Genomic DNA, 24382 nt, shown 5'->3' on the forward strand with positions numbered 1-24382 from the left:
GGTAACATTAAATACAGCCATGGACATCGCGCGAGATGGCACCAGCACAGCTGGGAACCTTCGATGCATGTACACCGGCGGCTCACGTGAACTGGCGAGTGCACAGATAAAAGCAACAGTTCCAAAGAGCGCTGAACAAAAACCGAATTACACAATTGAAAAGGCAGCAAAAAATATGAAGCATCTGATACATACAAGCATATTCATAAATCCAACTACTGCGGAAACAAAGCACACGTTGGAAAAAGTCAATGCCCCACTAAAGGAAGACAGTGTAAAAAAAACCCGTGCATGCAGTGTGTCAGGTCTCAGATAAAGAAGAAGACGAGCTGTTTATTGATGCAGTAAGAAACGAATCGATGAATGAAACCTGTCATCTTTACAACGATTGACAAACACGGAATGTAACTTGAACACAACACATCCTACAAATACGAACCTGATTGAAAGAAATAATGATAATCAAATCCTTGATGACAGCAACACTCAGTAACACTCACAAAACAAATACTGTATATTGACAGTCATGTTACGTTATTTTTAAAATGTTCCCTTTTCTTTTTCTAGCTTTTTTAACACACTACTTCTCCGCTGCGATACGCGGTGTACATGCATCGAAGGTTCCCAGCTGTGCTGGTGCCATCTCGTGCGATGTCCACGGCTGTATTTAATGTTAGCTAAGACCCGGCAGCTAAAGGTTTCTCTTGCAGTTTTGCCGAGTTTGTGCCAAACACCACCCTGACCATCTCATCTTCCTCTGCATAAGCACAGTCCTTCACCCGTGAATATTTAGCAGCAGTGTTTCTATTGGATTGCTGCTGACGGATGGCCTTATATGGGCAGGCACTAAATTACGTGGGATTCCAACATGTGCTTTGTTTCCGCAGTAGCTGTACTTATGAATATGCTTGTATGTATCACGCGCTTCATATTTTTTGCTGCCTTCTCAATTGTGTAATTCGTTTTTTGTTCAGCACTCTTTGGAACTGTTGCTTTTTGTCTGTGCACTGCGTCATTTCACGTGAGCCGCTCTGTGTACATGCATCGAAGGTTCCCAGCTGTGCTGGTGCCATCTCGTGCGGTGTCCACGGCTGTATTTAATGTTAGCTAAGACCCGGCACTTAAAAATTTCTCTTGCAGTTTCGCTGAGTTTGTGCCAAACAACACCCTGACCATCTCATCTTCCTCTGCATAAGCACAGTCCTTCACCCGTGAATACTTAGCGGCAGTGTTTCAATTAGATTGCCACTGACGGACGGCCTTATATGGGCAGGCACTAAATTACGTGGGAGGTGCAACTCCGCCTCCCAAGGGCATCGAGCAGGTCTATTATAGTATATGGACGAAAAAATAGGTTCCAGTTATGACCATTACGCGTAGAATTTCAAAATGAAACCTGCCCAACTTTTGTAAGTAAGCTGTAAGGAATGAGCCTGCCAAATTTCAGCCTTCTACCTACACGGGAAGTTGGAGAATTATTGGGTGAGTGGGTGAGTGAGTGAGTGAGTGAGTGAGTGAGTGAGAGTGGACTTTGCCTTTTATTAGTATAGATACAGACAGCAAATATTCCAGTTTCAGTTTTGTAGAATGCCCAGAGGCTGGGCAGTCTTCTCGTTTTGGAATGTACGCTGGATGGAGTTTTTGCTTTCCACTCCTTTCCTCTTTGGCCTTGCAACCATAGCATTATGTTATCAAATCAGATACTGATCTTTGCCTTTTTAACCATTAAAAACAACTCATTGAAAAAAAAGTAGTCTAGTACATCCAAATAGAGAAGTAGATGGGTTACTATCATACTAAAGAGATGTTTTAGAACTAAATAAGTTTTGAAACTTTAAATATGTAATTTTTGTATTTAGGTTGCATAGCACTTCTTAGCAGTGATATCACTAACAGTAGATAGAGGATAATCCTACTTTCTGCTTTATCCCATTACCTTTTCTCAAAAGATTCTGAACTGACCACTGTATAATTTTACAGCTTAATTGGTACTTGTCCAATATGTAAAATCCATGCTTTCCTGGAAATAACTTTACAACATCAAGGTGGCACTGACTGTCACTGACTAACTGCAACCTATGTTAAGATAAGAAGGGTATACTGAAGATATTGTTGCTCTATGCGTCATTTCTGTACAGTAAAGTTAAGTAAAGTAAAATGAAATAACGAAGGACAGGACTGATGAAAGATTGCAAGCAAATGCTAATATTTTCCAAAGCTACTTTTAAACCTCATTCCGTAATTACGCACAGCATAGAGTAGAGGCAAACATCAAGAAAGCTGGTAGATACAAGCAGCCTAAGCAAAGTAAAATGGTAACAAAAGGAAATCAAAGCTACACTACACAAAAAAATTAAGGGAACACTTAATCATCACAGTCTGACACCAAGTCAATTAAGCTTCAGGGATAGAATTCTGTCTAGTTAGGAAGCATAAGAAATTGTGAATCAACTTCACCTGCTTTGGTGCAAATGAAGTGACAACTAGTATTAAACAGCGAATTTGCTAAGCTTTAGTTCACTCTTGTTTATCAAATTATTTACTGATACAGTAATCCCTCGCTATATCGCGCTTTGACTTTCACGGTTTCGCTCTATCGCGGATTTTATATGAAAGCATAACTAAATATATAACGCGGATTTTTCGCTGCTTCGGGTTCTGCGGACAATGTTTCTTTTTACTTCCTGTACATGCTTCCTCAGTTGGTTTGCCCAGTTGATTTCATACAAGGGACGCTATTGGCGGATGACTGAGAAGCTAACCAATCAGAGCACGCAGTTAAGTCCTCCTGACTGAGAAGCTAACCAATCAGAGCACGCAGTTAAGTTCCTGCTTGCTGAATGCAGTGTCAACCAGGAAGTCTCGTCTCGCTCATTCAGCATCAACGTGTTTCGCTGTGTAAAGAGTTGTGCTCTTTTGTGTTTATCTTTGTGCATAGTCAAGCCCTTCATTATGGCTCCAAAACGATCTGCTACTGCTTCAGGGGCCATGCCCAAGCGCAAACGGAAGATGTTAACGATTGCCGAAAAGGTAAACGTTTTGGATTTGTTGAAGGCTACGATTCTTTTTATTTAAAAAGTAGGAAAGGAATATAAGATCTACGGCCGCAGTGTCCTTTTAACCAGGGTGCAAAACAAGTTGTAAGTGGATGTAATAAGGCAGTAGTCTGGATGGAATCTGCTTTAGGGATTTGGATTGAAGACTGCCAGAAGAACAACGGCAGTGCTTCACAATCGCCTGAAGTGGCTCCTTTAAGGGCTGTAACGCTCTCCTTTGTTGTGCAGTAAAATAAAACTCATTGTTATCGGACAAGTCATCGTGTCATTGTTGGTGAGTAACCATAATTAATTTTCTACTTACAGTACTTAGTACATGTACGTACGTTTAGTGTCACTGTACACACACATTTACTGTATACTATTTTTGTTGCATTGTACGTATTTATTGCTGGTGGCATGTCTATCATAATGGCTGTAACATGTGATATCGGAGACACTCAATATCTTTAAAATAATATTTAGGTTTTACTGTATATAAACAGTGTGTTTATATACATAATTTCAATGAATCTTACCTAATATCTAAGAGAATACAAAGGGATTATGCTGTATAACTCTGCGGGGAATATTTATAAACAGTGTGGGAGAGTTTATAAGGGCTTAAAATATATAAAAATAACCATACAAACATATGGTTTCTACTTCGCGGATTTTCACCTATCGCGGGGGTTTGGAACGCAACCCCCGCGATCGAGGAGGGATTACTGTAATCCGTATTGTTTAGTAGAACTTTTTTTCCAGCATCTCATAATGTTTTGCGAGGCCAGCATGACATCCCAGTAAAAGCCAACATTGGATGGGACCACCCCACGGGTATATAATACTGATCATTTGCATTACAGGCTGTTTACAAAGCTTGCACATCTCTCACTATGTTCATTCTTCTTTGATCTCACGAAGGCATGGTCGCGCAATGATTGGCAGTATGAGGAGTACATGATCATGCTCACAGGTAGTACCACTACTCTACCGGATGACACACTACAGATTTGAACACCGGGAGAAACTCAAGGTTAGCAGGGAAAAATCATGCAGATACAAACAGAACAGGCTGACTTCAAGGAAAACAAAGGTGCTAAGGCAGCCGGTGAACTACAATAGCATCAGTATTGATACCAGATTTTTACATTTTCCATAAAAACAAGTGCTATAAAATGCAAATCCATAGAGGCACATTAAAACAATGTATAGTAGGTAAACTCAATTTAATTGAACAGTTAAGTAAATAATGTAGGTTCTCAAATTTTATTTTTATGAAACATATACAGCATAAATAACGAATTATCTTCGTTTGTCACCAATTGTGCAGGTCGATCTTCGAGTTCCACGTCTATATAACAGAAGGATGCATGTGACCTATGTATGCAAAATTTAGCCACATGGAGAATGAAAACAAGACTTGACAGTCTGACAACACCAAAAACATAGGAGACTTTATGAAATAATAATAATGAAAGATTTATTACTATCTACAAGACGTCTATTTTTTTGATAGAAGAAAAGGGGCAAAGTATCAGCACAGACAATTTGGAGAGCCTTCATCATGACTTCAAAACATAGAATGAGCCAGTAACTTCAATCACGACACACAACTTTGAACTAGGGCTGAATGTTTTTCCAAAAAAGCTGTGTTTTCTGAAAAGCACACAAAGCAATTGCTTTCCACATAAAAATCAACACAAAAGGACCTACGTATTTTTTCTGACTGTTGACTACAATTTTGGCATTTCCACCCAATTATATATAGTTAGCAGACATATCTCTAGGCTGCACGGACATTTAAAAGATGATTGCACCATTATAATCCAGTAAAATCTACATCAGTTAAGTCTGTCCCCAATGACGATATTTGCAAACACTTCCATTATTTCTCTAAACTCGAGATGAAGTGAACACTGCGGAGTTCATTCATCACTAGTGACAAAAGATGCACTTGAGAGGCGACAGCAAGACAACTCCAAAAAAAGGAATGTTTATGCAGTTGATGGCCAAAAACAAGTGATCTCTCCCTCATTTCTGACCAATCTGTCTCTAGTTTTGCATTTTGCTAGTGTCCTTGTCACTAATGGCAGCATGAGATGGTACCTGTAGCTGATTCAGGTTGCACAGGTAGTCCAGCTCCTTCAGGATAGTGCATCCATGTGTGTAGTTGCAAGAAGCTCTGCTGTGCTTACAGCACAGTCTCAAGAACATAGAAGAGATACCAGTAGATGGGCCATTACAAGAGGATATATGGAGAGGGCCGTAGAAGGGCATCAACCCAGCAGCAGTACCGGTATCTGCTCCTTTGTGCGAGAAGGATCAGGAGGAGTACTGCCAGAGCCCTACAAAATTACTTCAAGCTGGCTACTGGAGTGTATGTTTCTGACCAAATTGTCAGAAACAAACTCCACAAGGGTGGCATGAGGGTCTGACATCCTCTAGAGGGACCTGTGCTCACAGCCCATCACCAAGCAGCTCGACTGGCTTTAGCCAGAGAGTACCATAATTGGCAGTTCAACTATGGGCATTCCATTCTCTTCACAGATGAGAGCATGTTCACACTGAGCACATGTGATTTATGTGAAAGAGTCTTGAAACACTGTGGTGAATGTTATGCAGCCTGCAACATCAGCCAACATGACCGATTTGGCAGTGGGTCAGTGATGGTCTGGAAAGGCATATCCTTGGAGTATCCACATGCTTGGCAACAGTACTGTTAGGTACCAGGATGAAATCTACAGAGCTATTGTCAGACTTTATACTGATGCAGTGGGCTGTGGATTGCTCCTGGTGCAGGATAATACCCGGCTTCATGTGGCCAGAGTGAACAGGCAGTTCATGGATGACAAAGACATTGATTCCATTGAATGGCCTGCACGTTCTCCAGATCTGAATCTAATTAAGAACCTCTGGGATGTATTGGTACATCCGATGCTGACAAGTAGTGCCAAAGATTGTCCAGGTGTTCACTTATACCTTTATCAAGGTCAGGGAGAAGATCCCCCATGACATCATTCGCTGTCTCATCACGAGCATGCCCAGATGTTGTCAGGAGTGCATAGAGGCACATGAAGGCCATACACACTACTGAATCGCATTATGAGTTGCCATGATGAAATTCATGCAAGTTGGGTTGGCCTGTGATTTGAACTTTTGACTTTGATTTTTGGTGTGATGTTGAATCGACCCCTTAATAGGTTGGTGACTTCAGTTTCCATTGACCGTTGCTACATCATTTTGTTCTCAATTAATTTACACAGTATTACTTAGTAAAGATTTTCCACTTGAATATTTTATTCATCGAGATTCAATGTATAATTTAACTGTTCCCTTAATTTTTTTGAGCAGTATGTTTTTGAAGTTATTACAAGTAAGTTAGCACCACTTTCTTTCTATATTCTAGATGTGGAAATACTCAAATAGCCTTTATTTAAAGTAGATATACTGTAATTATTTCATAAATAATGTATACATTGGAGTTGCTGTTTGTAATGGAATATACCTTCATTAAGGCTACAATCCTCCTTCTACTTATAATTTGTTTCTATTATAAATGAAGTTTCAAAAGTGATCTCACCTAGGTTTTTGATTATATAGTGGAACCGCGGTTCACAAACGTCTCGGTACACGTACAAATCGGTTTATGACCAAAAAGTTCGCCAAACTTTTGCCTCAGTTCACGACCACACACTCGGTATCTGAACAAGCCAGTTTCCCTTTCGGTTTGTACATATTCAGTCTCTCCCTGTGCCTTTCCTGTGCAGCGAGCAAGAGAGAGAGAGAGCGCAACACACACACATAGGCGCGCGAGAAAGACACAACACAGGCACGCGCGAGAGAGAGGCACATACACACACACACACACGCGCGCGAGAGAGAGGCACACACACACACTTGTGCGCTAGAGAGAGACACACACAGGCACTACATGCTCGTGAAAGAGAGGCACACACAGGCGCGCGAAAGACACATGCATACACGAAAGAGAGAGCGAACAAGAGAGAGAGGGCTGGACACATAAGGTAGAAAAGGCTCGTTTTTGTTTTCAGTTCTGTTTACAGCGATCGGTTCATAGCATGTATTGTGGCAATGTTACTTTTCTTGGTGGTTTATTAAATTACGGATTTTTCAAATGTTAATTTTTTCCCCTGTGCTTAAAATTCATTTAAAAAAAGTGTTTTTAGCGAGCGGTTCCTAGCACTATAGCGCAAACTATTGCAGTGTTAGTTTTCTCTGTTGTTTTCTCAGTGTTATTCAATGTTTTTACATTTAGTTTACTATTACGCTGTGCATTCTATGGTATCATTAACTATATTTGCGCTTAAAAACTAAAATATATATTTACATACAGTTCGTATGGTCTGGAACGGATTAATTGTATTTATATACAATCGTATGGTGGAAATTGCTTTGGTTCACGACCAAATCAGTTTACAACCAGAGTTTTGGAATGAATTATGGTCGTGAACCGATGTTCCACTGTACAGTATACTGTAAGTAGAAAGTCTGACTTTCTATAACATAGTGTCACACACTTGCGACACAAAGACATTGTATGGACCAAGCAAAGGTAATTCCACACCAGGCTAGGGGGTGGCGGGTGCACTAAACCTTCTCCTGTTATCACTACAGACCAGCCGCGGGAAAACCTGTCTGATTTAGAACAGATGGTGCCACTTACGGTTCCGGAGCCCAGAAGAATATCACTTCCGGTTCCAGCGCACAGAAGAATATCACTTCCGGTTCTGGCGCCTAGAAGAATATCACTTCCGGCACCTACTATGACATCTGAAGAACATCACTTCCGGTTCCCTTACATTACTTCCTATCCAATCCCGTAAAACTGCCATCTTGACAAACCATTGACAGTTATGTTTTGGACTCAGTATTGAGAACATCTCTGTACTATTGCAAGAATATTCTGCAGCAAGAAATTATATACGGGTGGCTGCCCCAAACCTTTTTAAGGATGTCGAGTCTATTCTTTAACAGTGGTGTAGCCGGCAGGATGGTGATCTCCTGGAGAGAACGGCAATCAGAACAAAACAAATATTCGACACACTACACCAAATGCAAGAAAAGTCAGATGGGTAAGTACCGCTCCTGAATCGCTGAGTGGGGGTCAGTTGGGGCGTGTCAGGGAAAGCTTGAGTATGCTTCAACCCATCATCCTGTTAAAAGTCCAGGGAAGAGTAGAACTGGGAACCACAGGATAGAGCCTGGTGCCTCTGGGAACACATTGGGGACATATTATGGTCTCTTGAGTATGGGGACTGCCCCTAAATATCCCACAAAAGGAAACCAGGCTGGCAGGTGGAAAACCTAATGGCCTGGACCTATAAACCTGCTAAATCAGTGAAAAAGCAGGCAATGGCTTTATGGGCAAAGGTGGTTAGGTGGCTACAGTATAACAACACATAAACAATCAAGCAATCAAATAGCGGAGCAGGTGGCCTGCGCTTTGTTGCTCTGTGCCCTGCCTAGAAAAATCGCCCAGCCGGCCTGGTGCTTTACTGATATTGTCTCACTAGCCGAGGCAATAGAACACTTCAAGGTAAAAACCGGCTTGAGAGTATCAGAGTGGGCAGTGTGTGGACCCGGACGTACTTGCATCCCTAACAGAGTCTCAGAGCTACAATGCGAAGAGTACTCGAGTGGAACCTGGGACGTGTCGGCCAGCTCCGCAAAGCGACGACAGGGTCTGCGGAGTGATATGGGGGGAGGCACTGTGTGCGCTCGCTAACCCTCTGGCCTTTATACATATAGGAGACGTGCTAGTTAATGGAATTAAAGCTATAACTATTTTTGATTCTGGCAGTAACATTTCTATTGTTGCTCAACATTTGGTGCTACCGCGACAATGGTTAAAGATTAAAACATTACCTGCATTCATGGGGATGTCTGGAATTATGGATCCGCCAGATGTTATATATATCAGGACGGCGTATTAAAAAAGTTGACGGTGGCGGTGACGGATAATCCCCCCCTTCCTCATAATATTAGGCAGAGATTGGGTAGACATTAAAAGCGGTAGCACAGACGCTTCTTCCCCAAGATCGCTAGGTCAAATCACGGACGCGGAATCAGCACCCTCAACTTCCACCCTGTGTTTACAGCTGGCTGGGGAGCGGAGATTGGCCAGCATATTAGACATTTTGGGGCATATTAGACATTTTAAAAGAAGGCTGAGAGGAAGAGGTCCTCCCGTCAACAAATATATTGGAATATATCGCACAATTACACAATACATTTGAAAAGATTAGACCTATATTGAAAACACATATGGAAAAGGCGCAAATAGCCCAGGTCCGATGTTATAAATGTGGTACATCTCTTTGGGAGTTCCGCCTAGGAGATCGAGTCATGGTTTTAGTTCCTACCTCACATTACAGGCTAATTGGCAAGGCTTTTTTGAAATTAAGGAGAGGAAGGGACTGGTCGATTATTTGGTGAAACAACCGAATCGTCATCCTAGCGAGGGGATTTATCATGGATTTATCATTTAGCAGGACAGGGATCTCGAGCCCTCCTCTGGACAGCCCCGCTCTCTCTTTGCTCATAAATTAACCCTTAATTTCAGAGATAATCTGACTCACCAACAACGACAGGAGTTCTAAGTACTTATCCTGTCAGTCCCTGAGGTAGTGAGGGAAAATCCAGGGCGGACCTCACTGGTTGCGCATGACATTGTGACGAAACCTGGGGTTATAATCTGAGAACGTACAGAATTCTCAAGGCAAAAAAGGCTGAAGTGGAGCTGGAGATCAGACGCATACTGGACCTTGGTGTGATTGAGGAAAGTTATAGTCCCTGGTCCAGTCCTATTGTCATGGTCAGTAAGCCAAATGGAAGTTGAAGATTCTGCAATGACTTCCGTCAGCTTAACCAAGTCTCCTAATTCGATGCCTATCCGGTGACGCGAGTGGACAACCTCCTCGAGCGGCTAGGTAATGCCAAATTCTTGACTGCTTTAGATATGACTAAGGGGATACTGGCTGGTTCCCTTAACTGACTCTGCTAAGGAAAAGACAGCGTTTAGCACCCCTACCGGACACTGGCAGTATTGTGTTCTCCCATTTGGATTATATGGGGCACCTGCGACATTCCAACGCCTGGTGGACAAAGTCCTCCGTCCTCATAATTCATATAGTGCTGCCTACTTGGATTACGTCATCTATTCCAACACATGGGAGGAACACTTACAGCAGGTTCGAGCTATATTGCGGTCACTAGCAAAAGCTGGTCTTCGTATTAATCAGAAGAAATGCTACTTTGGGCCGGTCAAAGTCATATATTTAGGCTATCTAGTGGAATTTAGAAGAATATCATTTCCAGCACCTACTCTGACATCTGAAGAACATCACTTCCGGTTCCCTTATGTCACTTCCTGTCCAATCCCTTAAAACCGCCATCTTGACAAACCATCGACAGTTCTGTTTTGGACTCAGTATTGAGAACATTTCTGTACTATTGCAAGAATTTTTTGCAGCCAGGAATAATATACGGGTGGCTGCCCTAAACCTTTTTAAGTGTGTTGAGTCTATTCTTTTACAATAGATAATCATCTTTTTTTTGTTTTATAATAATCTCTACATGTGTACAGGCAGTTGTCTTGAGTTTCCCAAAAGCTTAAATCTGAAAATATTACTCTGTATCTTTCAACAATTCATCCTTCATCCTGTTTCGAATTCCTATCCCTATTCTCTCACTTATACAAATAAGTGTCATAAATGAACATGAATGTGAATTTAATCATCAGACACATACTGTAAGTGGTTAATCAATTTGTTTGTCTTAATGGTTTCAGAAAACCACTCACAAAAAATGAGTATGGCCTAGTCACTAAAATTAATGTAAATTAATTAAAACTGTAATTTTCAGGAAACTAACTACAACTACACATAAGCTTATTAGAGCAAAGTGATGAGGAAGTCTTTTTTGGTAATTTTATAGCTAAACTAAAACAGTATATACTTAGCAAAACACTCCGGATAAGCACTTATTTAATCTTTATGCAGGAATCATTCCTTGCTTTGAAATGGACATATCAAGCAGATTTTAAGGCTTTTGATTATAATTGAGGTTATTGTAGATTGTAAGCACCTTTGTAAAACAACAAATTGAACAAAGCAACTCCCCAGTGAAAATGACAGGATGAATGGCTGAATTTATCTTTAACATAATGTTCATAGTGCCCAGCACCAAATTTATTTTGAAAAATCTTGAAAAATTTAAGAAGAGAGATTAAATTAATTTTAACTTAATAATAATAAAATGAAGAAGTTATTATAATTATATATTTTATTAATAATAATATTATAAAGATGCATAATGCATAAGAGAAATGTTGTATGTGAATGTGCCACAGCGTTTGTATATATATTGTGAAAGAAAAATTAACTGTTTGCAAGCTACTAAGGGTTAATAGCTGACAAAGCTGTTTTGCTATCACAGCAGGATATTCACACAGGATTCTTTCATATGGCAGGCTGCAGTAAGCTAACCAAAGACAATTTCCAGTTTCTTAGGAACGCATCTATTTGACACAGGAAAGATGACCTTACCTTCTTTAGGTTCTGATCAGTGAAAAAATAAGAACAGATGTCCCATTACCGTACTAAAACAAAATAAATAAGTAAACGATATTATGTTTATTTTGAAGAAATAAGGGGCAGAGGGAGGAAGAAGAAATTATAAAAAGCCAATAGAAAAAAATTTGATAGGCAGCTACCCTGCGCTAACCGAAACCAACGTACATACTTATTTCGGTGGTATGACGCCACTGTCAGCCGCCATATTGAACTTTCCAACGTCACTAATTCTCCAACTTCCCGTGTAGGTAGAAGGCTGAAATTTGGTACTTATTTCGGTGGTATGATGCCACTGTCGGCCGCCATATTGAACTTTTAACGGAAACCAATGTCCATACTTATTTCGTTGGTATGACACCACTGTCGACCGCTATATTGAACTTTCCAACGTCACTAATTCTCCAACTTCCCGTGTAGAAAGAAGACTGAAATTTGGCAGGTTCATTCCTTACAGTTTACTTACAAAAGTTAAGCAGGTTTCGTTTCGAAGTTCTAGGCGTAATGGTCATAACAGTCAACAACGTCCGCCATGTTGAACTTTCTTATTTATGGCCCCATCTTCACGAAATTTGGTAGGCGGCTTCCCTGCGCTAACCAAAACCAATGTATGTACTTATTTCGGTGGTATGATGCCACTGTCGGCCGCCATATTGAACTTTTCAACAGTGTTTGTTAGATATGGGCCCATCTTCAAGAAATTTGGTACACGCGTTCCCAACGCTAACTGAATCCTACTTACGTACATATATGTCCATAGCCTGCACCTCGGTCACCGTGTGAGGTGGCATTGGGTCCCCCATCCCAAAGCCTCCCATGTTGTTGGCTGCCTGCCTATATAGGACCGTCCGTCGCTCCGGTCTCTACATTCCCTTCCTTGCTTTGCCACGGGATTCACGTCTCCCTGCTGATAACTACAGCCTTTTTGTTTAATCCACAGCTTCTCCGCTGTTTTATTGTTTGTTTATTACAATTATAGTTATTGTGTAGGTATTTTAGACTTACTTTACATTGCTCGGGTACCCATTTTCTTTATCATTCCAACTGTACCCCCATTAACATGTCTATTGAGGTGATCACCATCGATCAAAGAACTGTCATTTACCGAGTGGTTTCCATGCCCGGAGATAGCACCTACATTTTCCATTCTCTTTGTTACATATTGCACGGCCATATCAGGCTCACTCTTGATATCCGGAGGAACAATCTGTCTTATGTATTGAATGACTGGGACAGGTTCAAGGTGTGGACTGATGATGGTACAGGAGATAATTAGACTACACAGGAGCACTAGAAGAGTGAAATGCTTAAGCCCTTCACCTATGGTTCTGCATGTGAGTTGATGGCTGCCGCTGAATTGTTCGGTTGTCACTTTCAAGTGTACCGAAATGGCCAAATATTTTACACCTTTCGACAACCGCCAATGCCTCTTGAACATCTTAGATTCACAGGTGACGATTTCAGTAGTGGACACTTTGATGTTTATGAATGTTTAAACTCTCAAAAGCTGGATGTGAAGTCATCGATGAAACCGGTTGTATACTTACAACGCTTGACAGATGCTGAATGTCACTTCAACACAAGTCCTACAAATACTGTCATAATTGAAACAAACCATGAATAAAACTAGTGTTAAAGTACTGAGACTCAGCTTCATGTTTTGGGAAGCAAGATGGGGACTCGCACTTCACAGCGCACACACACAGTCACAATGCTGTAGTAAACAGAGAGACGCGCTGGGCGAGCGAGATAAGGAGAGAGAGAGACGCGCTGGGCGAGCGAGATAAGGAGAGAGAGACGTGCTGTAAACGGAGAGACGCGCTGGGCGAGCAAGCGGGATAAGGAGAGAGAGAGAGAGACGCTGGGCGAGCAAGCAAGCAAGATAAGGAGAGAGAGAGGTGCTGGGCAAGCGAGCGAGATAAGGAGAGAGAGAAAAGAACCATCAGCTCAGTTGTGATCACATGACGCTCAGCAGACAAAGTGTATCCATACTGCTCGTATTGCAAGACATCGCTCGTTTATCAAGTCAAAATTTATTAAAAATTTTTGCTCGTCTTGCAAAACACTCGTAAACCAAGTTACTTGTAAACCGAGGTTCCACTGTATGTATGTATGTATGTATGTATATATATATATATATATATATATATATCTCGAATCTTCATGTCATCAGTTCACACACTTCTCGATGGTCCAGGATTTTTCGGGTGATTTTCTGTGTAAATATATATGTGTGTATATATATATATATATATATATACTAGCAACTGCCTTAAAATTTTTATTAAGAAGAAAATTAAACCCTTTTAAACTGAGGGAAAATATACCAATAATTATTTGTTAAGGATCTCTTTGTATGCCACATTGTCAGTTCGGCCCTCCGGTTGTAATATGACCAAGCTGTGCGCTGAGCTTACTCTTAAGCATGCAACGTACAGTTAGCCATGTGAACAATAATCCTGTTTCAAATCTCATAGCTTGGATTGCTGCTGTCATAATCGGTTTGAGTTTCATGGTTTGTTTCATTTACGACAGTATTTGCAGGACTTGTGTTGAAGAGACATTCAGCATCTGTCAAGCGTTGTAAGTATACAACCGGTTTTATCGTTAACTTCACATCCAGCTTTTGAGAGTTTAAACATTCATAAACATCAAAGTGTCCACTACTGAAATCGTCACCTGTTAATCTAAGATGTTCAAGAGGCATTGGCGATTGTCCAAAGGTGTAAAATATTTGGCCATTTCGGTACACTTGAAAGTGACAACCGAACAATTCAGCGGCAGCCATCAACTCACATGCAGATGCATAGGTGAAGGGCTTAAGCATTTCACTCTTCTAGTGCTCCTGTGTAGTATAATTATCTCCTGTACCGTCATCAGTCCACACCTTGAACCTGTCCCAGTCATTCAATACGTAAGACACAATGTTCCTCCGGATATCAAGAGTAAGCCTGATATGGCCTTGCAATATGTAACAAAGAGAATGGAAAAGGCAGGTGCCATCTCCGGGCATGGAAACCACTCAGTAAGTGACAGTTCTTTGATCGATGGTGATCGCCTCGATAGACATGTTAATGGGGGTACGGTTGGAATGATAAAGGAAAAGGATACCTGAGCAATGTAAAGTAAGTCTAAAATACCTACACAATAACTATAATCGTAATAAATGAACAATAAAACAGCGGAGAAGCCGTAGATTAAATAAAAAGGCTGTAGTTATCAGCAGGGAGACGTGAATCCCGTGGCGAAGCAAGGAAGGGAATGTAGAGACTGGAGCGACGGACGGCCTTATATAGGCAGGCAGCCAACAATGTGGGAGGCGTTGGCATAAGGGACCCAACGCCGCCTCACACGGTGACCGAGCTGCAGGCTATGGACGTATATATGTACGTAAGTAGGATTCAGTTAGCGTTGGGAACCCGCGTACCAAACTTCTTGAAGATGGGCCCATAAGTAACAAAGACCGTTGAAAAGTTCAATATGGTAGCCGACAGTGGCATCATACCACCGAAATAAGTACCAAATTTCAGCCTTCTACCTACACAGGAAGTTGGAGAATTAGTGACGTTGGAAAGTTCAATATGGCGGCCTCATAGTGGCGTCATACCAACAAAATAAGTATGTACATTGGTTTCGGTTAGAGTAGGGAAGCCGCCTACCAAATTTCGTGAAGATGGGGCCATGAATAAGAAAGTTCAATATGGCGGACATTGTTGACTGTTATGACCGTTACGCGTAGAATTTCGAAATGAAACCTGCTTAACTTTTGTCAGTAAGCTGTAAGGAATGAGCCTGCCAAATTTCAGCCTGCTACCTACACGGGAAGTTGGAGAATTAGTGACTTTTGGAAAGTTCAATATGGCGGCCGACAGTGGCGTCATATCATCGAAATAAGTAAGTACATTGCTTTCGGTTAGCGCAGGGAAGCCGCCTACCAAATTCCGTGAAGATGGGGCCATAAATAAGAACGTTCAACATGGCGGACGTTGTAGACCTTTATCGATCGTTATGACCGTTACGTGTAGAATTTCGAAATGAAACTTGCTTAACTTTTGTAAGTAAGCTGTAAGGAATAAGCCTGCCAAATTTCAGCCTTCTACCTACACGGGAAGTGGGAGAATTAGTGATGAGTCAGTGAGTCAGTCAGTCAGTGAGGGCTTTGCCTTTTATTAGTATATATATATATATATATATATATATATATATATATATATATATATATATATATATATATATATATATATATATATATATATATATATATATATATATATATATACACTCACATAAAGGATTATTAGGAATACCTGTTCAGTTTCTCATTAATGCAATTATCTAATCAACCAATCACATGGCAGTTGCTTCAATGCATTTAGGGGTGTGGTCCTGCTCAAGAAAATCTCCTGAACTCTAAACTGAATGTCAGAATGGGAAAGAAAGGTGATTTAAGCAATTTTGAGCGTGGCATGGTTGTTGGTGCCAGACGGGCCGGTCTGAGTATTTCACAATCTACTCAGTTACTGGGATTTTCACGCACAACCATTTCTAGGGTTTACAAAGAATGGTGTGAAAAGGAAAAAACATCAAGTATGTGGCAGTCCTGTGGGCGAAAATGCCTTGTTGATGCTAGAGGTCAGAGGAGAATGGGCCGACTGATTCAAGCTGATAGAAGAGCAACTTTGACTGAAATAACCACTCGTTACAACCGAGGTATGCAGCAAAGCATTTGTGAAGCCACAACACGCACAACCTTGAGGGCGATGGGCTACAACAGCAGAAGACCCCACTGGGTACCACTCATCTCCACTACAAATAGGAAAAAGAGGCTACAATTTGCATGAGCTCACCAAAATTGGACAGTTGAAGACTGGAAAAATGTTTCCTGGTCTGATGAGTCTCGATTTCTGTTGAGACATTCAAATGGTAGAGTCAGAATTTGGCGTAAACAGAATGAGAACATAGATCCATCATGCCTTGTTACCACTGTGCAGGCTGGTGGTGGTGGTGTAATGGTGTGAGGGATGTTTTCTTGGCACACTTTAGGCCCCTTAGTGCCAAATGGGCATCATTTAAATGCCACGGGCTACCTGAGCATTGTTTCTGACCATGTCCATCCCTTCATGACCACCATGCACCCATCCTCTGATGGCTTCTTCCAGCAGAATAATGCACCATGTCACAAAGCTTGTATCATTTCAAATTGGTTTCTTGAACATGACAATGAGTTCACTGTACTAAAATGGCCCCCACAGTCACCTGATATCAACCCAATAGAGCATCTTTGGGATGTGGTGGAACGGGAGCTTCGTGCCCTGGATGTGCATCCCACAAATCTCCATCAACTGCAAGATGCTATCCTATCAATATGGGCCATCATTTCTACAGAATGCTTTCAGCACCTTGTTGAATCAATGCCACGTAGAATTAAGGCAGTTCTGAAGGCGAAAGGGGGTCAAACACCGTATTAGTATGGTGTTCCTAATAATCCTTTAGGTGAGTGTATATATATATATATATATATATATATATATATAAACACACATATATATTTACATAGAAAATCACCCGAAAAATCCCGGACCATCGAGAAGTGTGTGAATTGATGACATGAAGATTCGACTTCCAGCCAAACTGGAATCGTCCCTGCATAAATCAAAGTCATCCAGACGATCTGGATCTGCATAATTAGATCTGGACCACCCTGTGTATATATATACACATTATAGAACCTGGCCCAGACACAGACAGACGGACATCATTTAACGTCACCCAACACACATTTATTTACTATATTTACAATAATAAGTGCACAACCCAGTGCCTCAGCACCAATCACTCCAAAGACCAGGGGCCTCGTGTATAAACGGTGCGTACGCACAGAAATGTTGCGTAAGAACTTTTCCACGTTCAAATCGCGATGTATAAAACCTACACTTGGCATAAAGCCACGCACTTTTCCACGGTACCTCATAGCTTGCCGTACGCAAGTTCTCCGCTCGGTTTTGCAGACTGGCGGCACCCAGCGTCAAAGCAGTTCTACTGTTCCTGTGTGGTTACACCTTATTTTCCTGACGCGGCTTTATAAATACACTGAAACTAACCACATATTGTTTATTAGTGTAACGCATCTGATTGTAATTAACTTGTAACAATATAATGGTCCAGGGAATAGCCATAGTATTCCAAATAACATAACTGCTTTAGCGTTGTTACTCTAATTGCACCTTCTTCTTCTTTCAGCTCCTCCCGTTAGGAGTTGCCAAAGCGGATCATCTTTTTCCATATTAGTCTCACTGCACCACTCGGAGTATTTATATCACTGTATCTGAGTGTGAATCACAGCAGCAGCTGATTGGAAAGAGAATTATCGGTACAGTGATCCCTTGCTGTATCGGGCTTTGACTTTCGCGGTTTTGCTCTATCGCGGATTTTATATGTAAGCATATGTAAATGTATATTGCGGATTTTTCGCTGATTCGTGGATTTCTGCGGACAATGGGTCTTTTAATTTATGGTACATGCTTCCTCAGTTTGTTTGCCCAGTTGATTTCATACAAGGGACGCTATTGGCGGATGTCTTAGAAGCTACCCAATCAGAGCACGTATTACATATTAACTAAAACTCCTCAATGCTATAAGATATGCCTCCTGCGCGGTGCTCGATTGTTTGCTTGTCTCTGCCTCTATCTCACCCTCTCTGACATTCTCTGCGCCTGACGGAGGGGGTGTGAGCAGAGGTGCTGCTTGCACAGAAGCTGTTTGCCTAGTGGATACGGACGCTCCTCTAAGAAATGCCGCTTTATCGAGGTGCGTCCAAAAGCACACTTATTGATTTTTTGATTGTTTGCTTTAATCTCGCTCTCTCTCTCTCTCTCTCTCTGACGTTCTCTGCGCTTGACGGAGGAGATGTGAGCAGAGGGGCTTTTTGCTTAGAAGATACGGATGCTCCTGTATAAAATGCTGAAAGGCTACCTTCGCATTGATCCCTTCATTGCCGCTGCTTTATCGCGGTGCTTGCATACTTAAAAGCGCAACAGCCCTATTGATTTTTCATTGTTTACTTTACTCTCTCTGACATTCTCCGCTCCTTACGTGCACTTTGAAGAGGAAGATATGTTTGCATTCTTTTAATTGTGAGAAAGAACTGTCATCTCTGTCTTGTCATGGAGCACAGTTTAAACTTTTGACTAAAGGGTGTTATTTCATGTCTAGAGGGCTCTAATAATGTTAAAAAACGTATTTAGAAGGTCGTAAACAGGTTTTCTATGCTCTAACTGCGAAAATATTAGATTTATAAATAAAGAATCCTACTTCGTGGAAATTCATTTATTTGTCTGTAGCGGATTAACCGCGATAAACAAGGATTTACTGTATAACTGTGCGGAGAATATTTATAAACAGTGTGGGAGAGTTTCCAAGGGCTTAAAATATATAAAAATAATCATACAAACATATGGTTTCTACTTCGCGGATTTTTCACCTATCGCGGGGGGTTCTGGAACGCAACCCCCGCGATCGAGGAGGGATTACTGTATACAGCATCAAGCACATGCTGTCTCAGCCATGGCAAAACGTTTCAAAGCCTTTCCTGTACGGACCTCGCGGTTCAGAAACAGTTTCATCCCAAGAACTTTAAATGCACTCAATCAATTGCACCTTGTAGAACTGTTTGTACTTCTAAGTACAATCACCCCACTGTAAACTTGCACTACAGTTATAATATCGCACAACCTGAGCCACTTTATATAGAGCGTATTTCCATATGATGATGATATAATTTTTAAGGTGAAATGCAGCAAAATATATTTATTATATTATACAGATAAAACTTTAACTTCATTTAAATAATCTATATTCTTCACTGGGAGTGTCGTGAAGGATAGAATAATTAAACATGTACTACGAAGATATTTCAATGTTCCTTAAATGTTTTGAAGAATCGCCACTCTAAGCTTACAGATGGCTTAACTTCTATTACAGAGATGATTGTGTGGTGATTGGGTATTTGGGGAAAGAAAAGTAAGGACTGCAGTGGCGGCTACGCCAATATATATTGAATATAAAACAGAAAGAGAAAATAACAACACAGCTAAAAACCCAGCAGCAAATTTCGGCAAAAGTGAAATGCTCGTGTCATGAGCACGAGGCAGCTATGCAGTGTCTGCAACGGACGTGGCCATCCACCACGCATAAGCTACCTTACTGACATTGGCGGGCGAAGGAGCCACCGATTCTTCCTCTGCCCAGTGCCACCACAAGCCTAGAGCCGCCCCAGAGTACTGCTGCAATAAATTATTTCATCGAAGGTCGCGCACAATCACTGCACCGTGAAACTCATGTTTAATAACGTGCTTTAACTCCTATCATCATAAAAGTGATATCAAGTATACATCTCAGTATTTAAATTATTCAGAGAGCTGTAATATCATGAATGTAATGAATTCTGTGTCCAGTTGGAGGAAGAGAGTCGGTTTAAGAAGCAAGTAGTGATTCACACACATAGAGCACATAGAAGATCAAATACAAAACAAAGCATTTAACGTGCTACTATAATTACGAATTGATTTGAGAAACTGGTTAATTAAACGATTTTAAGATGAAGTTTATAATGTTCTACTTTAATGAAAAAATAAACTACGTGATTAAAGTGGAAATTTCGAGATTGAAGTTGACATTTCGTGCTTTTTCCCCCTACTGTGTGCCTTTTTTTCTCTGTACCCTAATAAGCTTTCATATGACACCCAGACAGTGGGCTACAACTCGGCTTTTCAAGGCGACTTTGAAATGTGACTTCTTTTTTATTTCCGGCACTGTGCGATTTTGTGAACGTGAGCTTTCAAGTTTCTCCAGTACGCTATGTCACCCGATCAACTTCCTTTTGTTAATTATACCACGGTTTATTTGAACAAATAGTATGTTTTTCCTTTGCCTCCACTTGGTATTCGCTGAAATTCAGCTTTTGTGCTTACGCCATGTTATAGTGCGAGTTCTACGCACAGCGTTATACATGAGGCCCAGGCCTCTACCAAATGCCTTGTCCTTTCTTCAGGCCGCATCCTGCCTCTCCCTCCACTCCCCCCAAGCTCTGTCCACTTCTACCCGACTCCAGCCTCGAGTTGAGGGAGGCAGCCCCTTTTATATCCAACCAGATGTGCTCCAGGTGTCCTCCAGTAATCTTCCACCAGCACTCCCCTGTGTGGTGTAAATACCGTCTGTTTACCTGGAAGCACTCCAGGTGTCCCCGATACTCTTCCCCCCAGCACTTCCGGGTGTGGCGGAAGTGCTGAGGTCCAGGGCTCTCCAGGCATTGGGGCACCCACTGGCAGTGATCACGGGCCCCTACAGGTTTGAGCTTCAGAGCTCTGCACCCGTGGTCCCCAACACAACCAGAGCGGTCGCCCCCTCATGCTCTGGAGGAGGCATAAGCCCACCTCCGGTCCTCTTGGGCGTCACAGCTGGGTACCACCCCCAGCCGCGTGCCACAACATATATTATATATATACACACATATATATACAGTATATATATATATATATATGTACATATATACAGTGGAACCTCGTGTCACGAACGTCTCGGACCACGTAAAAATCGGGTTACAACCAAAAAGTTCACCAAACTTTTACATCTGTTCACGACCACACACTCGGGTAACGAACAAGCCAGTTTCCCTTCCGGTTCGTACGCGCCAATGATTTCCACATGTGTTCAGTCTCTCCCTGTGCATTCACTGTGAACTCTTTGTGCTCTATTTCATTTTCCTTCTGGTTCATACGTGCTGGTGATTTACGTTTGTGTTCAGTCTCTCCCTGTACAGTACAATATTCTCGGTCAGATGTGCATCGCGCAGAGGGATTTTCTGGTATAGCGGGTCCACAGCTCACGTCAAGAGGCCAGTTTTAAATAAATAATCACATTGCTACAGCTGCCACATCCTCTTCATAAATAGAAGCGTGAGGTGGCTAAAGGGAGGAAAAAGAAAAGAAAGATAGAGGTTGCGGAGTGAGGAAGTAAGCAGGAAGCAGTGTGGAAAGAACTGGTGTGAGCGAGCGCGTGCTCGCAGGCAGGCAGCTGGACAGTGAGCCAAAGCAGGGGTGGGGCAGAAAGAAGCGGTTGCTCCAGCTGAGCGATCAAGGAGCTGGAGTGACCATAAAAAGGACGGCTGGCTGCGTAGGGCCAAGAAGGAAGCGGGGGTCACCAGTTAAAAGAATGCACCGGGCTTGATTTTACAGAGACTGCTTTGAGCATTATTTTAACCTCGTTGTATTTAATAAAGACTGTTTTCTATTGGATTTTAACCTCAATTTCACTTCTGTTTTTATGGGATTATTTATTTATTGAGGGATTCTGAAAGCACTGCACTTTATTTAATTTGAACATTGTTTTTGATTGTTTTTTTGTTGGTTTTAATAAAAGCACTTGGCACTTTTTGCACCATCCCCTTGCTCCATTGTACAGTAGTGCCTCACTGCCGTGCTCATCGGTAACATTACCGACGGGGACGGGTTTAAGGGTTCCCAGAAACAAGATGGGAGCATGCAGCGAACCTGCATCGTCACAGACTTTACCTCAAAACTGTAATCTTCTCTCTAACTAGTTCCTCCTCACTTCCTTCATGACAGAACTCGATTCATGTAAGGTTAGTTTATGGTTAGATTTTGTATTACGGATTTTTCAAATGTTCATTTTATGTTTTGTAGCGTGAATTGTTGCAATGTTACTTTTCTTGGCTGTTAATTACATTTTTTTTTTTTTTTGGACTCACATATCCTACAAAAATAATATAGCTGAAAATAAAAGGGTGCAAAGTGTTATTTGTAAATGCAATTTGACTAACCACAATGGGCAATGACAGACTAAGATATACTATAATATTAAAGCTGTAATCCAGTGATAGAATGAAATTTTCATCACAACATGGCTGACAAAAGAAAATTTAAGAGATGTGGTTTGCTTCCCGGGTCCTCCCTACGTGGAGTTTGCATGTTCTCCCCGTGTCTGCGTGGGTTTCCTCTGGGTGCTCCGGTTTCCTCCCACAGTCCAAAGACATGCAGGTTAGGTGCATTGGTGATCCTAAATTGTCCCTAGTGTGTGCTTGGTGTGTGGGTGTGCGTGTGTGTCTGTGTGCTCTGTGGTGGACTGGCACCCTGCCTGGGAATTGTCCCTGTCTTGCACGCTCTGCTGGCTGGGATTGGTTTCAGCAGACCCCTGTGACCATGTGTTAGGATATAGAGGGTTGGAAAATGATAATAACATCATGCTTCTGCCGGTGCTCATATTGAAACTGTGTTTGTATTGATGAAATTATCCACCACAGAGCGTGATGCGAATTATAGTCTTTATGTCAGGATTGCCACGGCTGGAGAAGGGATGATATTGTGTGTATATTCTAAATCATTTATTCTTGCGTTTCTTACGGAATTTTAGGAGGATCTTTGGTATGAATTACAGTTTTTTACCATGTTACTGTTTCTCATTTGTGTTGTTTGTGGACATGCTGCTGTGACATTATTGTCGTTGTCGTGGGGTTTGGTCTGTGCCAGTAATGTTGCGTGTATGCTGCTTGCCCTTGCCTCTCTTCGGTCTGTACATGGTCATGCAACTATCATGGGATGCATGATCCTGAATCCTCAATCACCGTGGGAAGGACTTGTCCATATTTTGGGTCTGCCTTTAGTCAGTTGCTAAATTGATGGGTCACTTTGCATTTGTCATGGCCTAAGCTGTCGAATGAAACTAAGTTCAAGCTTCAAAGGCCAGGGGTGCACAAGTTTTTGCCTGACAGACAGAAAACCCTTACCAATTTAAATATACAGTATATTGTCTCTGCATCATATATGGAAAAAAAAATTCTCTCTCTCAGATGAATTAAGGAAACATAATAATTATAAAAAACATAAATGTATGACTTGATACAACTTGAGTCTAGCTGCATTTTTCAGTTCTGACATAATTTAATTCATATTTTGCCTCAGTTATACTAGGTTTCATTATCAGTGGATACTTCATTAGTAATGAAACATATTTACCCATGAAAGTGCAATAATGTGTTTCAAGACAAGAATAAGTCATAAAAAAAGAAAGATCAGTACATGACTAGAATTTTCAAGAATGTTGAATAAAACATAATGATACATCCTTTAAAAAAATTTCAGGAAAAACCTCTCTTATTAATGCCTTATTATATTTTAAAAAACACAGTCTTGTATTAAGGGTATAAAAACAATTGGTGAAGGAGAACACATTAATTGAGAATAAAAAACAAAACTGTCCCAACTGCTTACAGTAAGTCCTCACACATTTGGTTATAATCCTACATGGAAACAAGCCCATTCTGAAGCTGCAATAGTCATAAATCATTTTAGGTGAGAATAAGACAACACTGTACTGTAGGGTCGCACAGTTAGAAACCTTTATTTCTGACAGTGGAGGAGGTGCTCCTACATGAAATTTCCTTTCAACTGCAGTCTTTCTACGAATATAGAGCCTTTCACTTTCATTCATATTCATATACTGTATACTTCCCAAATTCTAGGTCTTAAACAAACAGTTTTTCTCTGGCATATATCCATATTACATTGTCTCTACTTTTTCTTCTACAAAATATCAGCTTTCACCACCTTACTTTAATTAAACAGCCTGATCAAGACAATGTCGTGATGGTCCAAATTATTTTACCTTGATATGAAATGGAAGTGCACCACAAGATATTTAAAAACACTGTCATTTTCTTATAGACTTTCCTTAGTCTGT

The 24382-nt window shown here is 41.2% G+C and overlaps 1 protein-coding gene across 1 annotated transcript in view; it reads right to left on the bottom strand.

The window, feature by feature from the left end:
* The window catches only part of LOC120535587 (BTG3 associated nuclear protein), a 319241-nt gene that overhangs the window by 269743 nt on the left and 25116 nt on the right, over positions 1-24382 (bottom strand). The gene's annotated exons all lie outside the window — the stretch shown is intronic.

Source organism: Polypterus senegalus, chromosome 9 (assembly GCF_016835505.1).
Source record: "Polypterus senegalus isolate Bchr_013 chromosome 9, ASM1683550v1, whole genome shotgun sequence".
Classification (NCBI taxonomy): Eukaryota; Metazoa; Chordata; class Cladistia; order Polypteriformes; family Polypteridae; genus Polypterus; species Polypterus senegalus.